This window comes from Condylostylus longicornis, unplaced genomic scaffold, assembly GCF_029603195.1.
Source record: "Condylostylus longicornis isolate FDR11 unplaced genomic scaffold, ASM2960319v2 ptg000055l, whole genome shotgun sequence".
In the NCBI taxonomy this organism is placed as follows: Eukaryota; Metazoa; Arthropoda; class Insecta; order Diptera; family Dolichopodidae; genus Condylostylus; species Condylostylus longicornis.
In genome coordinates, this window is record NW_026578024.1 from 10,868,482 (window position 1) to 10,894,273 (window position 25,792).

General features: G+C 25.3%; 1 long non-coding RNA gene across 1 annotated transcript in view; it reads right to left on the reverse strand.

Moving 5' to 3' along the window:
• Nucleotides 1-845: 845 nt before the first annotated feature.
• LOC129611762 (uncharacterized) overlaps nucleotides 846-25,792 on the reverse strand; it is a 91,827-nt gene continuing 66,880 nt past the window's right edge. Inside the window, exon 3 of the long non-coding RNA XR_008697187.1 lies at nucleotides 846-982. This is a non-coding gene — a long non-coding RNA (uncharacterized LOC129611762). The remainder of the gene's footprint in view (nucleotides 983-25,792) is intronic.

Consider the following 25,792-nt stretch of genomic DNA (forward strand, 5'->3'; position numbering starts at 1 on the left):
TAACCATTTAAATTTTAAAATTGATTCAAGAAATTAAATGAAATTTTAGAAGATATGAGCTTAATTTGTTCTATATAGTCTTGAATTTTTTATGCGAAAATATTTGTGATTAATGTCCTATTAAAGATTTAAAAATTAAGAGCATGAATGAATGCGCATTGAATGGGAGAGCTTTGTATATTAATGGCATTTAAATTTAGATGAATTTTAGAATTTTAGAATTTTGCAGAAAAATTTGTGTTCTGACTGTAATTTTAGTCCTTAAAAATTCAAAAACCAAAAAGCCTTGTTTTTATAACAAATAATTCTATAGTCGACATATTATTTGTACGATCAGAGAAAGTTAATGTCGTCGGTTAAGAAGCAGAAAGCCCTAAGTCAGAAAACTGTGTTTTGAGTTAATTCAATTTGAAATAAACTGTGTTCTAGACGTGCATAATTTTTTGCTACAAGAGAGATTATATTTTTCTGACTTACATATATCACATTGATAATTCAAATTCTCAAAAAATGCCTTTAGTGCTTTGTACTTTTAAACCGATGAATTAAGTATGTATGTATTTCTGACAATTTGTGATACATCGTAAAATTTTTCCCTAATTCATGGAGTAATTTTATTTGGAAATTTTTGCATAATTTCTTGAGAAAACGTACCTACTGCCAAAAATTCAAAAAACAACACATGAATTTTTATAGCTTTTGTATTGGGACGACAAAGACCACCTTCTTTCATGATTTTCTTATACATAAGAGTATCATAAACATATGTCGTAATATATGGTCGACGAAATCTACATAATTGGTCAACTGGAAATTAAAATTATGTTATGTGAATTTTGTAAATACTCGTAAACTACTTACATAATTTTCCTTTTTTATTTCATATTTATCTATAGCACAAAGCATAACTAAACTTAAATATTAAACAGTATAGTTGCAGTGTTAAAAACAAGGGGACGTTGCACGTCGCCTCAAATAGTACCTGAAAGTAAAAAGGTAAAAATGCATATTAAATTTAAAGTAAAAATAAAAATATTGCAAATTTTTTTAAAACAAAATCATTTTCTCTTTTGTAGTTTTATAATTGGATTATCTGCTTAAAAGCTATATGAGTAGAATTAAATTGTATGCATTTCTAATATTTCAAATGATTTAGAAAACTTAAATTGATTTTTTTAACAAATCAAAGTGAAAGCGTGCTTCTAGCCATGAATATGAATAACAGAACCAACTCATATTCAGTGTTTGTCAATTTAGAGCATGGAATCTTAGAAGCTTCTATAAAAGTTCCGTTTATGATGATCTAATTCTAAGACATTCCGTAACGTGCACTTAAACGAATAGAGAAAATGTAGAGTTTATCATACTCATTCTAAGATCCCAGTACGAATACAATCTTCGAACAAATGTTCGTATGGGAATGATAAAATCTCAAAAGCGTCAAAACTCAACTATAATAGACCTTGTACAATTATGTCAAATTTATTCATAATTCTCAACAATAAATTTTTATTTTAACTTTTAACTTTTAAAAATTAAATCATTTCTTTTTAATTACTTCCTGTCAGCTTCCAATATTAGCATATTTTGTACTTAAGCATTTAGTATTTTAGTAATTGCCACAAGGAATTTTTACGAAGAATTTTATTTTATTGCTATAATTTTTAATTTCCTGAGAAGACGACGCAAAATGAACATTTTACTTTTGTTGTTTTTTTTCTTTCTTAGAATATTATTTTCCCTTAATAAAACTGTGGTGAATTAACAACGAATTCAAAAGAAATTAATTTTCGGAAATTCTCAAATTCCTTGTAATGGCAAATTTTTTTATACGAATTAGCAATGTTTTTGTTTATATTGTTGCGCAAATTATCGGAATGTCAAATTTATTTATTTTTTTGTTTTCACATCTGTATTCTTGTCCAATCCAAATAAAAATGCCAAATTATAGATTATTTTCAATTACATATAATTTTGACACGAAACTTAACAAAATCGTCGTTGCCATCAAAATTTTTCCTGATTAAACGTCTTCAGTTGTAAAGGTCTTAACATAATTTAAGATTATGATTGATTTTACTCACCATTATTAATTTTAAATTAAAATTTTAAAACATGGTGTGAGAATTTGTATGTCGAAATGTAGTAATATTGTTTTTAACTTCAGTTCAGAAATAATTTCCCGTTGATTAAGACATGTGCTTTCGTTCAATCGCAAGGTTACTCAAAAATGAATAAAGCAAACATTACCAAATTCTCAGAAATTGCCTCTTTTCTAACAAGAACGGCTACTATTCGATTAACGGATTCGGCTAGCTGCCATACAACTCAAAAAAGATTATTTTTAAAATATTTCAAAAACTAATAAAACTAGCGGCATGAAAATCTGGTAGTCATGTATTCAATTATTGTTCCGGTATATCCTTGAAAAATTTTTTTGTCGAATAATTCAACACAGTTTCGATTAATTTCCACACAATCTTAAACCCTAATTTCTAATGGTGGTCCGATGGGTTAAACGTCCTTCGTAAAAAATGTAGAACTCAGTTTAACAAGTCGAAGTTCACCGGGCACCATCTGATTGGTGCGCTTATAGGGATGACCTTAGGAAATATAACAAGAAGTTAAGGAGAGCTCAGAGGTCGTCCTGGAGGGAGTTTCGCGATTGGAAAGACTACGGAGGTCTCCAGACCTTGGTGGGTCGTGAAAGTGACCCAGCCGTGCCGAGCTACTTGATGTCTGCTGACGGCTCCTGGACCAATTCCGCTTCGAAGTCTCTGGAGTCGCTCTTGGATACGCACTTTCCTGAAGGTCGCGAAGAGCATGCTCCGAATAGTCATTTTGGCGAGTCCTGCGGGGGAGCAGTGATCATTGAGGGGGAAATACTCTGGGCTATTCGCGGCTTTGATCTATTTACGTCATCTGGCCCAGAAGACATAGTGCCAGCAGAACTACAATGCGCTGCGGAAGTCGTCCTTCCTTGGCTTAAGATCATCTATGAGTGCTATATAGACTTAACCTATTTCCCAAAAAGGTGAAATGTTGCTAAGGTGGTCTTCATCCCTAAGGCTGGGAAAAGTTCTCACAGCTGACCAAAGGATCTTAGACCTATCAGTTTAACGTCTTTTCTATTAAAGATATTGGAAAAGTTGATGGACGTATACATAAGGAGTAACCTTAATCCAATGCTTATATCTCCGGCAAGGAGGTGTGCTTTCTCCTCTTCTCTGAAACCTCGGAATTAATCAATTACTGGTATGCCTGGAGGGGGAGGGCTACAAAGTGATAGCTTACGCTGATGACTTGACTGTTGCGGTGCCTTGAAAGCACCTTCATGCCCTAAGTGGGCTGATGCAGAGGGTCCTGAGCCTCGTGTCTGACTGGGCTGTCGGCTGTGGGCTGACTATCAACCCACAAAAGACGGAACTGGTTATTTTCAGTAGGAGATATAAGATACCAACAATAACTCCGCCGACACTCAACGGAATCCGCTTATCCTTTAGCAAGGAGGCTTGATTCCTGGGTCTAATTCTTGATTCAAAGTTGAACTAGAGGTCCAACGTTATGGAGAGAGTAAGGAAGGCAACTATTGCGCTTTACTCATGTAAGAAGGCCGTCGGAAAGAGGTGGGGCCTGAAACCAAGCTTGGTTTATTGTCTATACACCGCAGTGGACGGATCACGGACGGATCCAAACTCGATGGCGACAACCTAACCTAACCTAACGTAAACCCTAATTTCATATATTTTAAAAACTAGTTTTTATAATCACATTATCACGGTGTAGGAAATAATTCCGCCAGTTAAGATCGACTAAAACGCTTTTATTAATTTTTTCTTAAATCGAATCGATTGCAATTTAAGCAAATATGCAAGTTGCACTCTTCTATATTGAAATTATATTAAAATCACTTTAAGAAGAACAACAACAATAACAAATTAAAAACACCTACTTAAAATAATATAACAAAAAAAAAATTTCTCTCTCAAAAATAGCCATCAACAACAAAATAAATGATTTTTTGATTTTTATTATTTTTCATAAAATATTTAGTGTATTTTTACTATAATTTTTATTTATTTTTTATTGAAAAAGTAAAAGAAAGGAAAAAACAAAAAAAAAACAATAAATTTTCTCTTTAAAAATAAATTTGACCGATCGAATTCAATTGTTGCCCCGCATATCTATAGCTGCACTTTATATTTAATCACACATGCACATGCACACAAGAGAAAACAATATATTTTAAATAATATTATAAATAAATTTTAAAATTGAACCGAAAATATAAAGCAATATGGCACATTCACACACACACATACATACTTTGTTACCATTTTATACCATTAGCCGCCTTGTTGTTATTTTGATTATAAAAATATTTTGCTTTTTTTTTGTTTTTAAATAAATTTTAAAAACTAAAATGAAACAAAAAATCCAATAAATTGGAAAATGTTTTTTTTTTATGTTTCATTCATTGGTATATGCAATGTAATAAGAAAATTTTCAAAAAAAAAAGAGCATGAAACGCGAAAAATTGGTTCTGTACCAAAATGATAGCAAATAAAAGTGCATTTATCGACCGCTTTTTTTTCATTTTTTCTTCTTATTCTTCTTATTTTTTTTAATCTTTATATTTTACTTTGTATGTATAGTTGTTAACCATTTGTTTGAGGCGACTGTATGTACGTACACCAATGTGTAAACATCAAAGTTTTTCTCTTATATATACATAAGTAAAGTATGTACACAGCTATGTATAAAAAATAAATAAGAACGTTGTGTTGTGAAACCGGAACAAATAGAACTTTGAGATTTATTTGGTATTTTTAATCTCTTATATTCCTTCGTATATACCAAAAATAAAATAAAAAATAAAAAAAAAAGAACAGAAAAACCTCCAATTTCGAACAATATAAGATTGTGCAAAAGTTATTTATATATTAAATTGGATAAAAAGTAGAATGTTACCATTTATTTTTTAAGAGAATTTTTTTTTTCTCTCTCTCGTTTTTTGATAATTTTAATTGAGTCTGGGATGAATGTTTTTTGAGGGGTAATAAATAATTGATTTCATTTTATAAATATGTTTTGCTATTTCTTTTTACCAATCGGATTGCATACAATAAGGGAGGTGATGTGATGGCAACAAATTTATGCAAACCACTGTCAACTGTTGGGCTGTCGGTCTGTTCGATTTTACATTTTTGCGTATATAAAGGGAATTTTCATATTCAAATTTAATACCCTGAGTTTATAAATTTTTTAAGAAAGTTCAGGGCTCGAAAACCGAATTGGGGGCCGATTTTAAATTTTTTACCGTATCTACGTGAACGACTTGATAAAATTTCTTAAAATTTGATATTTGAGTTCAAGTTGTTGCAGAAACTAATTGTTGAACTTTTCGGAGAATTCGAGTCGAATACAAAGCAAAAATCTGCTAAGAGCCAATTTTACTCTTTTCTAGGTATGTTAACTAAAAACATACTAGCGTTCTTAAAATTTTAAAGAAGTGTTTAAAGCGCATTTTCTTTATCTTCTGCATTACTTTAACTAAACTAGACAATAACACATTGCAGTCGATTATGTGCTGACCATATCAAATATTTTTTTTTGTACATGGGTTATTTTGTATTTTATAAATAAAAATATACAATCTATATATGGTATGTATGAGTATGTACACAAATGTGTTATATATATAAGTACATATTTGTAAATAATCCTTGTTACTATAAAACACTTTATTTATTTTATATTGGTACTTGTGTATAAGATTTACACTTTATATATTTGAAACCATAAAATTCCTTTAATAAAACTTTAAATAAAAAAAATTTTTTTTTGTAAAATTTAAAAATAATTTTTATTTCTTTAAAAAAACAGATTTTTATGTATTTTAAACGAATGTCCTTGACTTTTATATACAAAGCGGTATAATAATATCGTAGTTAACAAATTTGATATTTCAAGTCTATAAAGTTGAGCTGTAATGTTTGATGATAAGGTATGACTATTGTAATTTTGTAATTGAGAATTATAAGGAGAGATTTTGCGGTATTAATGATAATTTAAACTAATTTTGTAATAATATAAGAGGGCAATAATATTAGAGAAATTGAATACGATCGAATAAGTTCGCTTTTATTTTCTATGCCAATCTGAATTCAGAAAGAAAGTGTGTATAAATTTTGTCACCGCATACACTACCAGCATCATCTAAAATAATAGATCTACCGTCGTTTTATACTCTATATTCCAAAAATTCAGAAGGCACAAAAGCTCACTTACAAAAATATAGGCAAGCAGCTTGCGCTCTAATATCTTGCAACTGTATATTTGGAAAATGTGTTGTCTTTCTTCTTGCAACAAAACATAATAAAACTGATTGCAATCAGCCTCAATTTTAATATTGTAATAAGAAGTCCAAATACTGTTGACTAATTTCCCGTGATATGTACTTAAGATTTCTGTCACTCTATTACAACACAGTTGAATGATGAAAGAACCGTCATCCCAAAATAAGATATTCAAATTTAATTTTGTTTTTCGAAAAAATATAAATAAATTTTTTAATATTCTTAACGTCTAAATTAAATATAATATATGACCTTTAAATGACCTTTGATTCTTTAATTTGTTTTTTGTCAACAACCTTAAACTTAAGGTGTTTATGTCGAAAGTCTCATATATGCCTAAATAATAAATAATTATACCTTCTTAAATATTCAAAACAAAAAAATCAAAATTTTATAATAAGCATATTACCAAAATATTAAAAATTTTCGAAACAAGGAAAACAAAAAAAACACAAAAAAAAATAGACTTCAGTGTCAGACTAACCATTTACCCTATACAATATTGTTCATAAAATTTGTATGTACGTATGTATTGCATGAATGTGTGTTTATGTCTGTAAATATTAAGTTGACATTATTTTAAATTGAAAATTTAAAATTATTATTCAAAATCACGATCAAAATCCCTACATTAATATTATACAATACACACTCACACAAATATATTTTTAATAATTGAGTGCTTTCACGTTCCATTGCTTTAATTTTAATGAAAGAAGCAACAAAAATGAACGCACAAAAATACTGATGAAACGCTTTAACCTTCTATATAAAAAAAAAAAATAATTTATAAATTTGGTTTTTTAATGCTTAATACCAAAATTTATGTATAAATGTCAGTATTTATGGCATATTATAATAAGTATTTAATAAAACAAGAATATAATACGAGAAATGTTAAGGGAGCTAGAATGAACAGGAAAGAATGCACATTATTCCTTACTTCTATATTATACACCCATAATATACAAGAATAAATGTGTGACTAGAAATTTTTAACATTATTCCAACACTATAAGTAAATTCTATAATTTTTTAAAATGATGATTTCTTTCGATAAGCTGATGAAGATTCATATTAGGTGGAATAGATTTATTCAATTCTTATATTATGCAGAACATGTATATATGTACGTATATATTTTATTCCATTTTTGGTATATACCCATGTTAAGCTTTCCTGTATTACAAGAAAGATGATTAAACCCAGGTCTTGTAAAACAGCAAATTTTCCTTTATGAATTTAAGCCAAGAACTATTGAAATAATTTTGTATAATTTTGCATAAATTCAGGAGACTTAGGGTAGCATATACTAATAAAAATAGCGCTAGAATTTTGAATTGTGAATTAATCTAGTTAAACCATTGCGATCTATTTTAGTGTTACAGAACAATTATTGTTACATTTTTGCCTTTATAAAATTTTTATAGAATTCACAGTGAAAATTAGCAAATTTCACGAGAATGTCACGAGAATGTCAATTATAGGGTAGTGAAAATTTTTATTTTGTAAACTTATAGGCGTAATAATTCGTATTGCGTAAGAGGTAGAAAGACATTTTGTTCTAATGAAATATAATATTCACTCATATCTACAAAGTATTATCCGAGTTGCCGTGTATAGTGGAAAATTTTGTTTAAATATTAATGAAAAACCGGTTTTATATTTGAATTTAATTTGAAGGGTCAGTTATTCGAGAATCTTGTGATAGAAGAAACAATCCTTGATCTATGGAATCTATGAAATCTAGAATTTATTTTAAGAATATTCGTTTTGCGCCCAATATTTTGGGAAAAACTTGAAGCTAAACGTTTAGCACTATTCTGAACACGAGAATTTTGTCATTTTTATTAAAATGGACATACAGAGTAAAATTACAAGGTACATATTATTGTTCCAAAATTTTTTGTAAATATTCTAAAAATGAAATTGAAATGAAATGTTTAGTTAAAGTATGTAGACAAATTAAGGTTAATCTAAAAAGATTCATTCAGAATTAAATTTATTATACAATATATGCATACGTATAGGTATGAATGCAATTTAAATATTATTTTGTGACCCGAGATTACAAAATTACAACTATACATACAAATACCTATGTACATAATCTTATGAATATGATGACATTAATGTAAATACGACGAGAATTCTATGATTTTCTCTATATATTGTATGCATTTTAAAATCGATAAGAATTATTTGGCATTGCACGTACCATACAAAAAAAAAATAATGCTGTTATGAATTTAAAATTCTACTTAAAATTTAAAATGAAAAAAGAAAAAAAAAATAATTTTTTTTTTAGTTGAAAATTTTTTAATATTGAGAAATAATGTCAAATAATGTGATGAGGAAGAATAAAATATGCTGGAAGCGATTGAATGCCAGAAAATAATAAAAATGAACAGAAAAAAAATTTATGATCCAATGTAACGCGTCATGTAATTTTTTATTTTTTTATTATTTTTTACGTTCTTATAGACAATGTTGTATGCATTTTATATGTTTTTATTGCATATTTTGTTATATTTCTGAACACGGTGATTTAATATTCAGGTGACTCGAAAAGCCTGTTACAGAAATGCTAACAAACATTGTGCGTGTATTTATATAAATATAAAATAAAAGAATTTAAATTTGAGAACGCACACACAATTTTTTTACAGTAATTCTTTTAATATTATTAATTAAACACCTAAGAAAATATTGAATAATATTTCATCGTTGCATTTAAAGTTCTTGTATACGCATTAGAACGCATATTCAAAGAATTTACATGGAAATTACAAAAATAATACGAAAGATTTTATAATTATAGTTTACATGTGAACGTCACATTTTCACAATTACAGTAATAAAACAATATAAAACAGTTGAAAGAGTTATTCTTTAAACTGCAAATTTTTTGCATGCATTTGAAATGCATCGTATCAAAAATTACCTGAAAGAATTGTCTTGTTATATAGATTCTTATAATGGTGTGATATTTCGATGTATTGTGACCACTTGTATAACTGTAATATCTATTTACAAAACATAGTGAAGCACAGCAGTATATCAAGAATATTGTAAATTTCACTCGTAGCATTGAAATTCGGAGAGATAACGAATTTCATATTGTGAATTCCGAAGTAGTAGAAATGAATTCCGAAATTCGTAATAGAGTAATTACGAATCACACCCGTAATGAAAGCAAATGTCAAAATTTTACTATAATTGAAATGAAAGTTTTTATTGAAGAAAAAAGAATTAATTTTAATTAAACTTTTTTTTTGATTGTTTGTTTATGAAATATCTATGAATTTTGAAAAATTTAAATGTTGCCACTTCCCAGCTGTATTAAAATATCGATTTTGCTACTCCAAAAAATAATGTTGCCACGGCCGATTCATAATCTCTACAAGTGAAATTTATAATTACTCAAAAGTCCACCTGAGTAACTAAGTTCGAAATTCGTAGAATTCTGCGCATGAGATTCACAATAAGGGTTATATTGCATTAAAAATATTCACCGAATATCGGGTTCTCCGAATATTTTTTTAATTTTGGATGGGGCTATTCTTATTTTTAAGTTTACTGTTCTTAATTTAGAAATAAAATTTTATAGATTAATTTTTCTTTTCTAGCTATGGGATATACCGTTCGGCCGATTATTATATCTCAGTAAACAGAGAGGGAACCTTTAAAAATACGTTAATACAAATTGACGCCATCTTACTTTACTTAAGATAAGCATATTATATAAGCATATTGATATGTATATAAATAAATATGTATATGTCTGTATGAATAAAAATAATCTAAATTTCCTAAAAATAATAAATTCACAATAGGAAAAATTTTTTTATATAAAATTTGAAATTAAACCCTATGCATAAAATTTTATTCGAAAATAACAAGTTATTCATTGTATAGTGTGAATAGGGTATTACGATAATATTACGAGATTTTTTTGACAGCTCTATATACAAAATTCATTTCTATTTGGCATAAAACAAATGCCATAATTAAAATTATATCTCAAATATAAATTTTATAACCATATTTTTTAAAATTATGCCATATTAAAATAAACTTTTTTTTTTTATATATTATCAATTATGAATAAATTTACCAGATCATTGCATCCATAGTTTTCAAAATTTCCCAATTAATCAATTTTGCGTACATAATTGGAAAATCAACAAATAACCAATATTTTAATATTATAGCGAATAATTAATTTATTATTTAACCTTGTGAATTGCATAAGAGCATTTGGAGTTAGGGTTGTTGTGGCAGGGTGAGGGAAGGGGCGGAGCGCAGCACAAAAAATTTCATAATTTTTCATGTACACAAAATATTCACATACATACATTTACAAGTGTATACTTGTATGTACTCATAAATTGATGTTGCATGTACACAAGTACAAATACATGAAAAAAATTACATTAAAATTATAATCACAAAATATTAAGCTTCACTTTTATTATCTCCGCATAACAATAAAAAAAACAAATAAATTAAAAAAACAAAAATGCAAAAATAAAAACAGGATTTTTTTTTCGTTTTTTTTCTTTTTTTTTGTATTTAAACAAGAAAATCCACGGAATTGTTCTAAATAATTTTTTTTCTACTTTTTTCTACTTTTTTTTTCTCTATACACACAATATTAATAATTTGCGTGTTGCTAGGGTACTTATTATATTATATATTCTTTAATAATAATACCTGAGGTATCTTTAGCAACGGCTGTCCGTAAAATTGTTGAAAATCAAAATTAAATTTTAGAGTCAAAGCAATAAAAAATTTTTTTTCTTGTTCTCCATCTTCTTTTTTTGTTTTGTTTACAAATAGAGAATAATAGAATTTTTTTTAGAGAAAAAACATAAACAAAAAAAAACAAATTATAAAAAAATCAATCTGAGATTAACAAGATGTGAGGGGTATAATTATGGTGTATACGCTCACTTAGCAAACAAGGACACAAACACTCATATCCCACTTGAACAATTGCTCTAAATAAACTCTTAAACAACTTTATATAAATAAGATAATTGTAGCATATTAAAATATTGCAATTTATAATTGCTAATTAATTTGCTTAAATAATTTTCAAATAAAAAAAAAAAAAAAACGAGTACATATATGTGCTAAATTTGAAAATAGGAGAAAAACATTGTTTCTTAATTAGCATATTAGTGTATAAATGATCATGACACTATTTTATATTCTAAATAACACGATATTAAATATACTTTCGTATATACGTACAAGTATGTACAATATATACCCTCATACAAACGTATATTTACAATATATTTTCATTTTCCTAGAACCAGATGCTTATAGATAATAACATTTTGCAAACAAAAGAAATAAAATAACAATTGTTTAAATATAACAATAAAGGCAAAAGTGAAAAAAAAAAAATGGAAATTATATTATATAAGAAGAAGCCAACCTGGTATACAAATTAATGTTCAATTTTTAATTAGGACAAAATATAATTTTCCACAGAAAAAAACAATGAGAAAAAAAATATCTTAAAGGCCAACAAAAATTAAATAAAAAAAAAAATGAAGTCATCTTTATAAATACACTAAACACCTAAAAAATAAAAAAAATTAATTTTTTAAGAGGATAACACTGTTAAAAACATAAAATTTTCATATTTTATTTTGGTTAATTAAGTAAAATCGTGATACAATTAAAGAAAAACATTTTATATACATACATAGAAAATAAGGATAAAATATACGCTTAGTCTTGTTGTATAAGAATTTTTTTTTTCTTATTGTTTTCTTAATTTTTATTTTTTATATTATAAAAATGTGTTCATGAGAATTTGTTCAAATTAAATGATATTTAACGAGCAAATTGTAAAACGTTTTTTTTTTTTTTACGACAAATACATTTCTTAATTTTTGTTCGAGGATAATGTAAGTATTTCGAAAAAAAAAAAAAGAAGAAAAGTACTTATTTTGTAACAAAAAATTGAGTTTTGATAAGAATTTTTTTATTGTACACAACAAAAACATAAGGATAACACCACTTGTATAATGTGTGTTTAAAGAAACGTTTCTGGAAAACTCTACATAACATACCAGTGCTTCTTAATCGGTGTTTTCTTCCATTCTAAGTAATAATTAGAAACATTCTAAGTTATCGTAATAAATTTTGCCAAGAGCCCATTAAATTATCAAAAATTCTCTAACAATTTTCAAGTTTCAATCGTGTTTGATTTTTGACAGGGATATTTGGAAATTTTCGACAATAACTCTTTATTATTAGTTTAACTATTTCAAACTTATAGCTTTTGACTTCCAAAATTATAGTTTTATCAAAAATTTTTAGAAATTTAAAAATGTTTGAAAAAAAAATATTCAAATTTTTGCAGCGGTTTATACGGAGTTTGGATTTTTGTTGAAATTATTTGCTATATTATAAAAAATCTATATTGGAACTCGCATAGCGGGAGGCTCCAATCTACGTTTGATTAATATAAAAAACATATCACAATAATAAAATAAAAAGTATACAATAAATGCAATAATAATTACTCAAGTGATTGCTTCAATTCATATAGCAATTACCGTAGATCAGAGAATTATAAATAATTATATTGAATAAATTAAGAAATTATTTAAGAACATTCAGTGGCAGAAATTTAAATTTTTGTTATTTTTCCATGAATTTCAATGTATTTTTTATTAAAATATTAATAATTACGACTAAGACCTTTCAAATAAAAATATTGAATGAGATAACGATGACCAATTTTATCCATATTAAAAATTTACTGAAAAGCTTCACTATTAATAGTCGGTAATGTGAAAAGAAAAAAAAAATAAAAGTGTGACAGTTAATCCTTAAGATGATAGGGCTTTCTGCCAGGCATATTTTTTTTCAAAATTTTTGTGTTTTCTTGGTTAGGCTACTTAATTCCGGGACAGCCCTCGTATTTGAAATGAAAATAAAATAATAAAGCATACATCTATTTAGAAACTCATTTAATATGGAAAATTTAATAAATATAAATTAAAAAAGGAACGCGAACAAATAATAAAATATTTGGAATGGGAAACTTAAAATGTTGAAAATCGCTGTTTTATAAAATAATATAAAGTTTTGATATCCTTATAAACATTTCATTTTCAAACCGTTTAAGATTTTATTGTAGTGATACTGGCACAATAATAATAAAATAAGAACAAGAAAAAAAAACAGAGTAAAAAACTTGAAAGAAAAATTGAATATAATTTTTAAAGGTGTAAAAAAATTAAATAATAATGAAAAAGTACACCACATTATCAAAGAAAATTATAAAAATTAATGTTAAGTATTAGAAATAAGTGTGAATGATTAGTATCAAGAAACAGAAAATTCACAATAAAAATTTTATTGTGAATTTTCGAGTACTTTACACTTCATTTTACACTCACTTCGAAAATTAAATGACATACTGCTTTTCTTTTAAAATTTTTCTCTCTCTCTCTGTCTCTCTCTCCCTCTCTCTCGTAATGTGCAGTGCAGTTTAATTTATAACAAAACAAAAGGATTAAATATAATCAGTTGCATATTTTTAGGGGCTCAATTCAAAAAAATCAAAAACATTCAAATCAAATTATATGCTTTGCATAATTTTAGGACCTGTAATTTTAAAATTATGTGACATATTTCTAATTCCACTTCAAGTGCATCCATTTTTTTAATTTTTTAAAATGTTTTACATCTAAAGTATAAAATTGTACAATATCTTAAAATACTTTGTATCAACAAAATTTTCTAAAAACTCTTATACAACAAAACACTTCAAATATAGAAAATATAAAAAAACATTCTCGTATAACTATATTTTGTATAATAATTAAATATTTTTTGAAGTATGAGTAATGAAGAGAAACATAACTATTGAGTAATTATTAATTATCATTTCAACATCATAAAAACACATACACACATTTAGGTGTATTTATAAACATGTCTATATATGGAAGCTTTATTGATATTTTACGGTTTTTTGACGATCTTTAAACCTATATACGTTTTTTTTTTCTTCATAATTACAGCACTAATATTTTTGTACATACACGCATTATGTGTATACTTGAAAAATAATTATCATTATAATTATTATTATTGTACCTTGTATGCACACTTAAAAAAAAAGCATATTTTAGTTGTACAAATTTAAAAATAAGAAAAAAATTATTAAAAAAATGACATGCTTATAAAAAAAAAAAATTAAACACTTAAAGTTTCTTTTTTTTTGCAAAATATTCAATGTTCTTTTTAATTCATTCATACAAAACATTGTAAGAGGAAAGATAAAAAAATGGCATAAACTTTAGTGGAAAAAAAAACGAATTACAATTTCGCTAATTAAAATTTCTGAGAAGTATTCTTGAATCTTACAATGAGCATAAAGTCATACTTTCATATACATATATAAATATAAAATACGTATAATTGTACATACATGTGTAATATAATTTGAATTTAATTTGAATATAAGCTAGTAGTGTACACGAATATAATAATCATGCATTATTATAGGTTTGTATTCATACATGTATCTATATCATACATGTATATCCATATATCATACAATATGTATGAAGTATGAATGGTAAACACGGTTGCCAAATGTGGTAATTTAAACTCAAATTAGTGAGTTTTTACTCTTATAACTTAGGATACGACTTCGTGTATTTTGATCAAAACTACTGAATTTGTAAAAACTCAATTAAACTGAAATATAGTCCAATTTGCTGTTTGATTTTTTTTGCAGATGACACAAATAAATTTGATGAACACTTCAGTTTTCAATTTATTTCGAGCTCAGGCAAACATGCAATTTTCAGTTTTGCAATTGCTGACTGTGACTGTGTGTGCACATCTAACCAACTAATCTATTGCGTCAAATCGAATCCATTATATAAAAATTGCAATCAGTTGGTAAAAAAATATAAACTGTTCTATTTCTTTATAATTTTTAAAAATATTTCTTTTATAATTTGCAGCAGGAATACATATTAATATATAAAACGTACAAAATTATAACAACAGATTTGATCAATTCATGTTTGATTTGTACTAACAGTAATACGATTAGTTGTTTAATTTACTTGCCAAATTTTTCTTGTTTTGTAAACGCTATCTAATATTTTATATAACAGTTTAACAATTAATCCATATATTTAAATAATTATATTTGAATTCTCTAGCAAATTTTCACCATATTTCGTTTATATTCTATTTAAAATACCTATGTATATGCAATGTTAATAATATTGTGTTATACTTTTTATGTAACTTGTATATGGTCATTTCTGCGTGAGTACATGCAAAAATGTAACTTAAAACAGTTGTCAATAAAATTGTCATTTATGGGAAATATTTTTTTGATATTTTAATTACTGCACAATCTAGATCATAGAAACACAATTCTTTTGATGTATTCCCTTGGACTTTGATTCAAGATTATCTGGCAATCCTGATTTTAAGACGTATAATTTATATAATTGTTGGAAAAAGAAAAAAAAACAAAAAAAATTAATTACATATTTGAAATAATCGTATGTTGTTTATAACACAAATATAAATTTTAAATAAATATACAATAATAATAATTATATATAGTTTTAGCTTTGTATGTAAATTATATATACATGCATTTATCATTTTATATATACATACATTTATTTTCAATGAATAATATTCTATCAGTATCCACTTAGAATGATTTCCTACTTTTTGTTTTTAATTAATGATTATACAAAAATGTATGTCTCAAAGTATATATACATAATAATTTTATATGTATATATAATGTATATACATTATAATCATTATTAAAATATTATTTAAATTAAAAGATTCACATAATAAATTATATAACCTTTTCTGCGTATACTTTGTAATACAAAATATCTTAACATATTTAACTGTTGAATTGTATAATAATTACACATACTTTTGTACATACATATAGAATTTATATTTGTAATGAGTATAAGTACAAAAATATAGTCATGTTAATTAGCTGATATTCTTTTCTTAATGATTATTATTGAACGCGTTATGAACCATTACAAAATTTTATGGATTCATTAAAAATTATATGTTAGTCGCTATATCAAACATACTCGTATATATGTATATGTAGACTACATTATGTTGGATAACAGTCATATATCAATTAAAATATACAAACTAAATTAAATAACTGAAAAAATGTACTTATTCATTTAACTTATAATAGTCAATATATATATATATATATATATATATATATATACATATATATATATATATAATACTAATATTATTTATAATTTATACATACTTATATAATCATAATTACTTATAAAAAATACACGAATATTAATTTGATTTTAATATAATAATTATGCACAGAAAAAAAATGATTTTAAAGTGGAAAAATATTTTTTAAGTACTTTTTATTTATGAAATAAAAATTAAAATTTATTTTATTTATAAAATTTAAAAATATGCAATATACAAAAATAATTTGGGCAGGGTTATTTTTTTTGCCCTTTAATTGTTGACACTTCACGTGAGATTCGGGACAGCTTTTAACGGAAAATCGATCAAATAACGGAATTAATTTCAGTTTGTAATTTCAGCATGAAAAGTGAGAAAGAGCAGAGTCGAAAAAATGGAGAGTCTTATTTACAAATGCTTTCATGGAGCAATTAATTTGACATTTTGAGACTGTCAATTATTTTAACGGCATGAGAACCATATTTAAAAATTTTGAGAGTACATAGTCGAGATCATGCTATTTAACACTTCTAAATTATTTACCATAAAATCTTTTGTATTTATATCGAATATTCGACATTGATTGCAATTTCGGAAAACAATATTAAACATACTATACTCATATCCGAAAAATACCCGAAAAGAACGCCCAATATTATTCAACCTTTTTATTCCTTGGAATAAACCGCCTAAAATATAATCATTGTCAGCATTTCAATTAAATTTTGCTCAAAAGACTAAGGGCAAATAAATTGATTTATTATTCAACATAAAAATTACCATGCAAATATGCAATTTGAACTTAAAAACCATACGAGTAATGTTTTAAAAATCACCCATTAAATATGTATATGCATATAGGGCAATAATATTAATTGTATTAAAATGAACAATATTTTTAATTTCAAATAAATTAAGTAATTTTAAATTAATTATTATTTATGTAAAATTCAATTGATTCGTTTAAGTCAAATTCATTTATGGTAAAATATTTATATAGATTTTATATCTAAATATGTATTAGTTCTATAAAATGTTAACCTATTTTTATGTAAACGTACATATTTGAATATTTTATGAATAACTCACATATACATATATGTAAATCTAAATGAAATTCATGGGTAAACTTCTAAAAATATTAAAATGCGCTTCGTTTCCATTATATGTTTTAGTGGGAAAAAAAATATTTTCAAAATTTATATAAGCTAAGGGTTCACACAGGCTTGTATTCCACCTGCACTTCACTCTACTCGTAATTAAAATTCAATGATTTTCAAAACTGAATTATAAACTCAGATTCTCACTATTGACAGTTAATGCATGCTTATCGTGTAACGAAATGACAGTTAATGCAAGTCCGATACCGGCATTTGACTTCAAATTTTGATGATAAATTCCATAGCTACCCTTAAAATCAGTAATCATACGCATTTTTGTATTCATATCATAATAGTCATAGATGAAAAATTAAATTAAAAATTTTTGATTTTCTTTCAAAACTTCATTAAAACACAAAAAATTGCTTTGGAAAATTCAAATGAAAGTGTTTTTGATTGACTTGTATTCCTATATCTGTCATCGTCCCTGATACATTCATTTGTACAATATACACATTAAAATGCAAATAAATTTGTATTGCATTAGTTTATATTTTAGTATTAAATATTAAAAAGTAATGTACATAAATATTATAAAAATATAGCAATTGCAAGACTTCAAAATGAATTTGTATACATACATATACACTATGTATAATTAAATTGATAAATATATAATTATTTGGAAATAAATAATTCTATGCTTTTACTATACACTTAAATAAAAAAAATACACCTGTTTCTTTCATTTTCCGTAAGAAATTATTACATTTGGTTCTTAAACGAACAGCCAATTGAAGTATAATTGAAAAGCTCATCTGCGAGAATTGGATAGCGCTAAGATATTTTAATTTGGTTCCATTCTCATAATAATTTCACGGAATTTATTGTAGTGATAAGTGAGTGTAAGTGATGAACTGATAATTAAATTTGAATCATTTACAATGCGAACCAATTACCTATGAATCAGAAATGTGGGAGTCTTCCTCAATTACCATTGCCTGATAAAAAAAAAAAAAACAAAAATTTCAACTGAATATGCAAAATACTCAGTATAGATAGTAATTCGCGATTCAAAGCTTAAAATAATTTACGTTTGTTGTGTTCTAGGTGTACCATATAATTCGCAATTCATCCATATATGGTTATATAACATGTATGTATACAAAATCTTTACAAATAGAAACGTACAATTATATACAAATTTTGCATATACATATGCAAATGTGCAAATTATATAAATAATAAAAATAAGGATTGTATATAATATGATTCAATAAAAGTAAAATAAATTATGTATATTTTAGGGCGTTGATATGCTTTCAAAATGATACCATAATAATAATATATTTTATGTTATACACAATTAAAATTCATTTACGCTTTTATATACGTAAATTTTAATTTATGTACTTATAGATTTTATTCTGAATATTATTATGATTACAAATAAATTGATAAAATTTTATTTGCAGATGCCACAATTATTGCAAGCATATTATGTTTATATAACTACATATGGATTATTAATTAATTCAATTTAGATAATTATTAACCAAAAACTATAAATTGAGAGGTTGATGCAAAAAATAATATTTTAAGTGAATTTTCAACACAAAATTATGATTTAATTTTATATATTGTAAATTTTTTTGAATTAAGTGGAAAAATTTAAAGGATCTGTGTGATTATTTTATGGATGTTGGTAAATATTTTGGCCGCGTTGTATTAAACTGTTATATATTCAATATGTTCATAACAACAACCCCTATACTAATTTGTGGCATTTTAAATTATAAAAATATTAAAGTTTAAATAACTAGAAAGAAGAAGTTTGCAATAAAACTGGTATTTTGGATAAAGTACCTCATTTGTATCTTCTGTCTATCAGTTGAGAATTTTAATTTGACAATCATTTCGAACAATTAAATATTGCTCATGTGTAAAATTTATAAAAATACAAGCTTTATGTGTACTTTTTTTTCGCACCTGAAATCTCTAGCTCGTTTGATTTTTCTCTGCTTGCTTGATTTGACCCCATGTTAGATCTGATTTTTCTAGTTCGGACTTTACAGGTCTAAGTCAGGTGTTTGTGGGGCTTCCGGGTCTTCTCGAACCTTGTGGATTCCCCTTCAAGCTCATTCTAGCAACGTTATTGGCTTTTCTTAGAGCGCGCTCAATTCATTTTCACTTTCTTCTTTTTTTTGTCTACCGATATGTTATTCGCTTGTTATTTTCCAGAAGTCTTAGTTGCTTATATAATTTAGCAATACCTGAAAGTTTTGGCTGATGGTTTTTGATTTTAGCCAAATCTCGCTGCCGAACTTTAGAGTATTTAAAATTTTACTACAAATATTCAAACAAAATTTGAAATTTGTTCGAATTTCTTTTCTGTTACATTTCTAGTAACACTACACATACATTTTAAAACTAAAACATTTTTTTCCAATTTAAAGAATATTAAAATTTCAAATAACTCGAAAACTAATACAAAGTTTGACATACTATTGATTAAATATAAATTCCTTTTTCTACAATTAAATTATTTTTACTCATTATATTTGCTCTTCGTTTCTTAACTATTTTAAATTTACAAAATATTACTTTGTCTCCTATATTTATCTTGATATCTCCAATCTTCCTACACTCAAACTACAATAAAGTAATTATTATTATTATTAATTTATTACTCTCTCTCTTTCTCTCTCTTTTAATTGTATTATGTTCTCTCTTTTAAATGAGACTATTATTTTATAAATAATATACTGAAAAATATCGTATAATTAAAAACTTAATGAATACTGAAATTAGTAATAAGGAATAAAGAAATAGAAAATAATTCAATTATATTTGAAAATATTTTTTAATTTTAAATAAATTTAAAAAGATGCAATTTAAATAGAACGACACCTAGTATTTTAGTATCTGGATAAGGAGGAATTCGGAAAAAATTATAAGTTTTATTTCGGCTTATAAAAGATTTTCATTCATTTTGCTAATTTCAGTGTTAAGTGTAAGTCCGATATTTTCTTTTAAATTAAACTCATACACTCTTTAACTTTTTACGAGAAAAGTCCAAATATTTGAATAAGTACAGTATAAACAGAAAATTATTTATATCGTGTGCCGACCACATCTGGAAAACGTGGTCAAATTACGACCTTAGAGCGGACTCTGATAATGTCTTAAGGAGGGCATCGCAAGCCAGACGGCAGTTTTCACTGAAATTTCTATATTGAAATGGCCATAAATACAAAGAAATTTCACTACTGTAGATCAAAATTGTTAAAAAAAATTATTAAGAGACTGGAATATGAAATCATTATTTATTAATAAAGGTTCCTTTTAAATTAAGGAGCCTTTGAATTGAACCGAATTTAAACCTAATCGGATGTTCCAACTAGAACTTTCATATTATATTCAACTTTACATACAATTTATCAAAAAGATTACCAAAATTCAATTTATTACCTCATTTATCTTCAATACTCAAAAAATAACTTCAATCTCCTTCTCTATAAAAAAAACAACACATATACATATATAAAATAAAGTCTTGATGCATTTCAAGGATTATTTATATTTTATTGAACAGGTAAATAAATAATAATATAATGTGAAGAGAGCACAAAAAAATACTCAATTCATAAATAATAATTATTGTACTTTTGTATATTGAACATTACCGCCGCGCTATTTGATAAACTGAAATATTTATCACTATTGACTGTTTTTCTTTTTTCTTCTTTTTCTCTCTTTTTAAAATTTACCTGAATTTTTAATATACGTATACATATACGAGTACTTGTGTATGGCATATATGTATTTTAAGTGATTGGGTTAATTTTCAACCCCAACAAAGAATAAGTAGTAGCGGAAATATATAAATTTCACCTATAACCATTGAAGCGCAACCATTATGAATACAAATTAAAAAAACAAAAAAAAGAGCAAGGGGAAAAAAAAAAAACAAAATTTCTATGCTTTTAAAAAAATTGAACTCTCTGTTGAATCCAATTTTTTTTTTTTCGTTTGTACTCCTGGAGGATGTTTTTTTTTGTACCTTTTATTTTTTACGGAAATGGGGGTTTTTCAGTTTTATAATAGAAAAAAAAAACCATCATATATAAAGAGATACGCGCGTTTAATTAAGTTATTTATACCGAAAAAAAAAGAGAAAGGCACTCGTTATTGCAGTGAGCACTCATTGCAGTCATTTATGCTCTTTTTTTTATTTTTTTTTGTATCCTACTGGGTTCTATGCTTTTAAATTATGTGCTCATAAATATATGCACTTCATAAAAGTTATATAAACATACACTTATAATATGTGATTATTATTTATTATGCACAACAAGCTTAAAAATAATAATAATTTTCAAGTAAATTTATTAAGCGTTAAAAATATCGCAAATAAAATTTTTTTTTTACTTTTATTCTTGTTCCAACTTTTAATATTATAATTAAGTGTATTTTTGTATGACTAAATAAAAGCATTCAGGTATGAAAACCGTATAAGCAAAGATGCTGCTACAAATTTTATTTTCATGTCATGAGTTTTAGTTGTTTTGCAAAAGATCTCAGAAAATGCATACTCAGGGTATTTATAATTGTAGTTTAAAAACACAACTATTTTTCATAATTAATATTATAATAATAGTAATTAGGAAGGTAAAAAAAAACAACGGCTTTTCTTTAATTTCTCAACTTATTTAAAATGACGTGGTAAAAAAAAATGGAATACACAGAGAGAAAATAAAAAAAACAATGAGAAAACGAATGAATTTGTTCAATGACTCTTGAGGCTCCACAGAAGCATTTATTATTGAACATTGGTATATTCACAATTGTATGTGAAAATAATAAGAAGAATATAATAAAAATCTAGAAAACACTAATAAATATTCTAATAGTAAATGAAAACTTGCATGTAATTCCCATATGACGGTATTTCAATAATATTACGTTACTTACATATAAGAATAATAGTAATAATAAAATAATATTGAAGTGTTGAATAAAATCTATATATAGAAAATCAAAAATGTTATACTTAAGAATCCAAATGAATGGTTTTCAAGTATCACAAATTGTTAATTAGTATGAAAATAGAATCATTATTACATACAAAAAAAAAACAAAAAATGTTTTTATACGCATCAATAATTTTCATTTTGAATTACTTTTTCTTTTTTGTTCTATTAAATTCTATAATGGAAAAATAAAATAACTTGGTCAATAGTTCTATAAATTTTTTATATAATTAATATAATAATTTAATTATTGTATAGAGTAAATGTAGTAGAATGCAAATAATAATAAAAAAAAACACCATCTGCATTTGACACCATTTGTTAATGTCCGTCTGTTGATGGCATGAACCCGAAATTTTTTGTCTGAAACACAAAATTTCTGGAATCAATTATCACTGGGCTGAAATTTCTTTGATTATTTTCCCCGCTTCTCTAACTGAATATCACTTTAATTTTGAAAAACGCTAACTTTCGTTTCCCCTATTTTATACGGCATTATAAAATTTATTTCCGAAATTATGAGATGAATCTTAGAATGCTGAAGTGTAGAATAACTGTCTGAGTTTGTTTTTAAAATCGTTTTAAATTTTCTCCTAAATTTATGCAAAACATTTACGGTTATAAGAAATTATTTTCAAAGAACATTTTCACTGTTAATGTAAATCTAAAATAAAAATTCTTAAATTAAATTATTAAAGTAAAATGTGCTATTTGACATGACAAAGTGTTTGATTAACGATAATTATTATCTTTTTCGAGTTTCGATGTTAGAGTCATAAATTTTCTACAAAAAAAAAATTATTTGTCTATATTTAAGTCCCGCATATAATGAAATGAGTGTTTAATTTTTGTGATAAGGAAAAAATATTCTAAAGTAATAATTCCCAATTTACGATCAAATAACAACAATGGTTAACGATTGAATGAATTGTTTCTAGTTGCACTTTATTTGTTCCCTCTTTTGTCTTATAAATCGTTGCGGTTTACAAAACTTCTGAACTGACTTCTCAAGAATGTGTCTTATATAATCTTATAAACTCCGTCAGAAAATTCATTACCTAAAAGGTTTTCACTAAAATACTTAGAATACGTTCAATTTTTTTTCAATGTTTTTTGTACTAAAGGTTATTATTTGTTATATTCGTTTCCTCACGAGCTATATTTAGTTCACAGAATACGAAAAATTTTGAACTTTCGGTAACTAATTTATTTGAAACTTTAAAAATGAAATTTCTGTAAAAGTGAAGAAGTTAATAAAAAATATTTATTTTTAACAAAATGTAGCAATTTTAGCTGACCTAAAAAGCAGTCCGTGTGGTTCCATATAATTAAGGCTATTACAATTTTTTCCGGTCCTCCTAAAATTATGCAATAAAACGAAATTGTTTTTTGTTGTGTGACCAATTTAATGTGAAAATATTTTATTCAATTGACAAGATCTATGTTCCTAAACCTAAATGTCTTTTTAATCTTCAAAAGACCGTAACATCTTCCTACGAATTGTCTTCTTTTTGGATACAAAACCCATTATTTGGCTTTTATTAAATTTAAAAATTTTAAAGAATTTCGAAAGTTGTAGAATTTTCTTTAGACTTTAGTGTATTGACCAATCACAAATTAGACAAAATTTCTAGTAAATTGACCAATTTAAAAAAGAAGAAGAAAACAAGAAAATTAATTCTAAATTGTAATTTCTAAAATATAGGTAGAATGTATGTATATATGAATATGTTTATATAACGTTTCATGTTGTGTACACTTTCTTAGGCATGTTATAAAAATTGAGATCGTATTAAACTTCAAATTATCGTGTATATATTTAAAAAGCATAAAAAATTATACACAAAAAAAAAATAATCATAATGAAGTACACACAATATTTGTTAAATTATTAAAAAATAAAAAAAGAAGAAAAAAGTTAACGAACAAGAAAATAAAACGCTCTAATTATAATATTAAAAGAAAATAAACTTCATATAGGTAGGTACCGTTTTTTAGCCTAAAAACGAAATTTTCCACTATAGGTAGCAATAGAAATTTTAATTTACCTACACATATACTTATGTATGTAAGTAAGTAAGTGTGTTAATATTATAAATTGATCAAAATCAAAATTTCTACTTATGAAAATTTCATGTAAGATTTAACCTCTATAATATGTAAAAGAATTTTCAAAAAAACAAAAAGAAGAGTGAGGAAGCAAGAACAACAAGAAAAGAAGAGCAAATATATTTAAATGAGTTTAAAGTATTTTAATTATTTTACTTGAATTATCTTTAATTTTTGTGATTTACTGTTTACTTAATTTTATTAAAAAATTCTTTTACCGTGAAAAGTAATTTTAAATGGATGAAGTAATTCCACCTTTTTTTTTGTTTTTATTATTGTTTTTTTTTTTCTTTTTCTAATACAAACAACTATACTTGTACTTAAATATTACAAAACATATAGGGTAAAGGTAATAATATCCGAACATTTTAAAAATTCTTTACAATTTTTATTTATTTCTGAGGTACAAATATTGAAAGGGCTTTCAATAATATTAAATTTATTGCCGAAAAATAGCGTATTTTATATTTGTAATTAATAATGTTATATGTATTTATTAAAACACTAACGATTCGCGCGTGTATCCCAATACTATCATTTATTGTCCGAAAATTTTCATTCTTTAGTATCTGAAATTAAACTTTCTTGAAATTCTTGAAAAGTTATGTTCATATTGTACCCGGAATATTTAAACACTGTCTTTATATTCGAACAGATGTTTTCATACTTTCAAGACACTCTCTATACCATTTGGATTTTAAAAACAGTGTTCCCTTGCAATACAACTGTCTTTGTTTAAATTATTTAAAATAAAATTTTTATTTTATATCAAAAGAGTACCGAAATATGAATTCGAACACCCACAGAAGCTGAAAATAAATTAAAATTTATTTGATTTCGACATCCGAACAAAAAATATTTGTTATCAACATTATTTATTATATGTACGTGCTTAAGTGTTTTTTAACAGAATTTA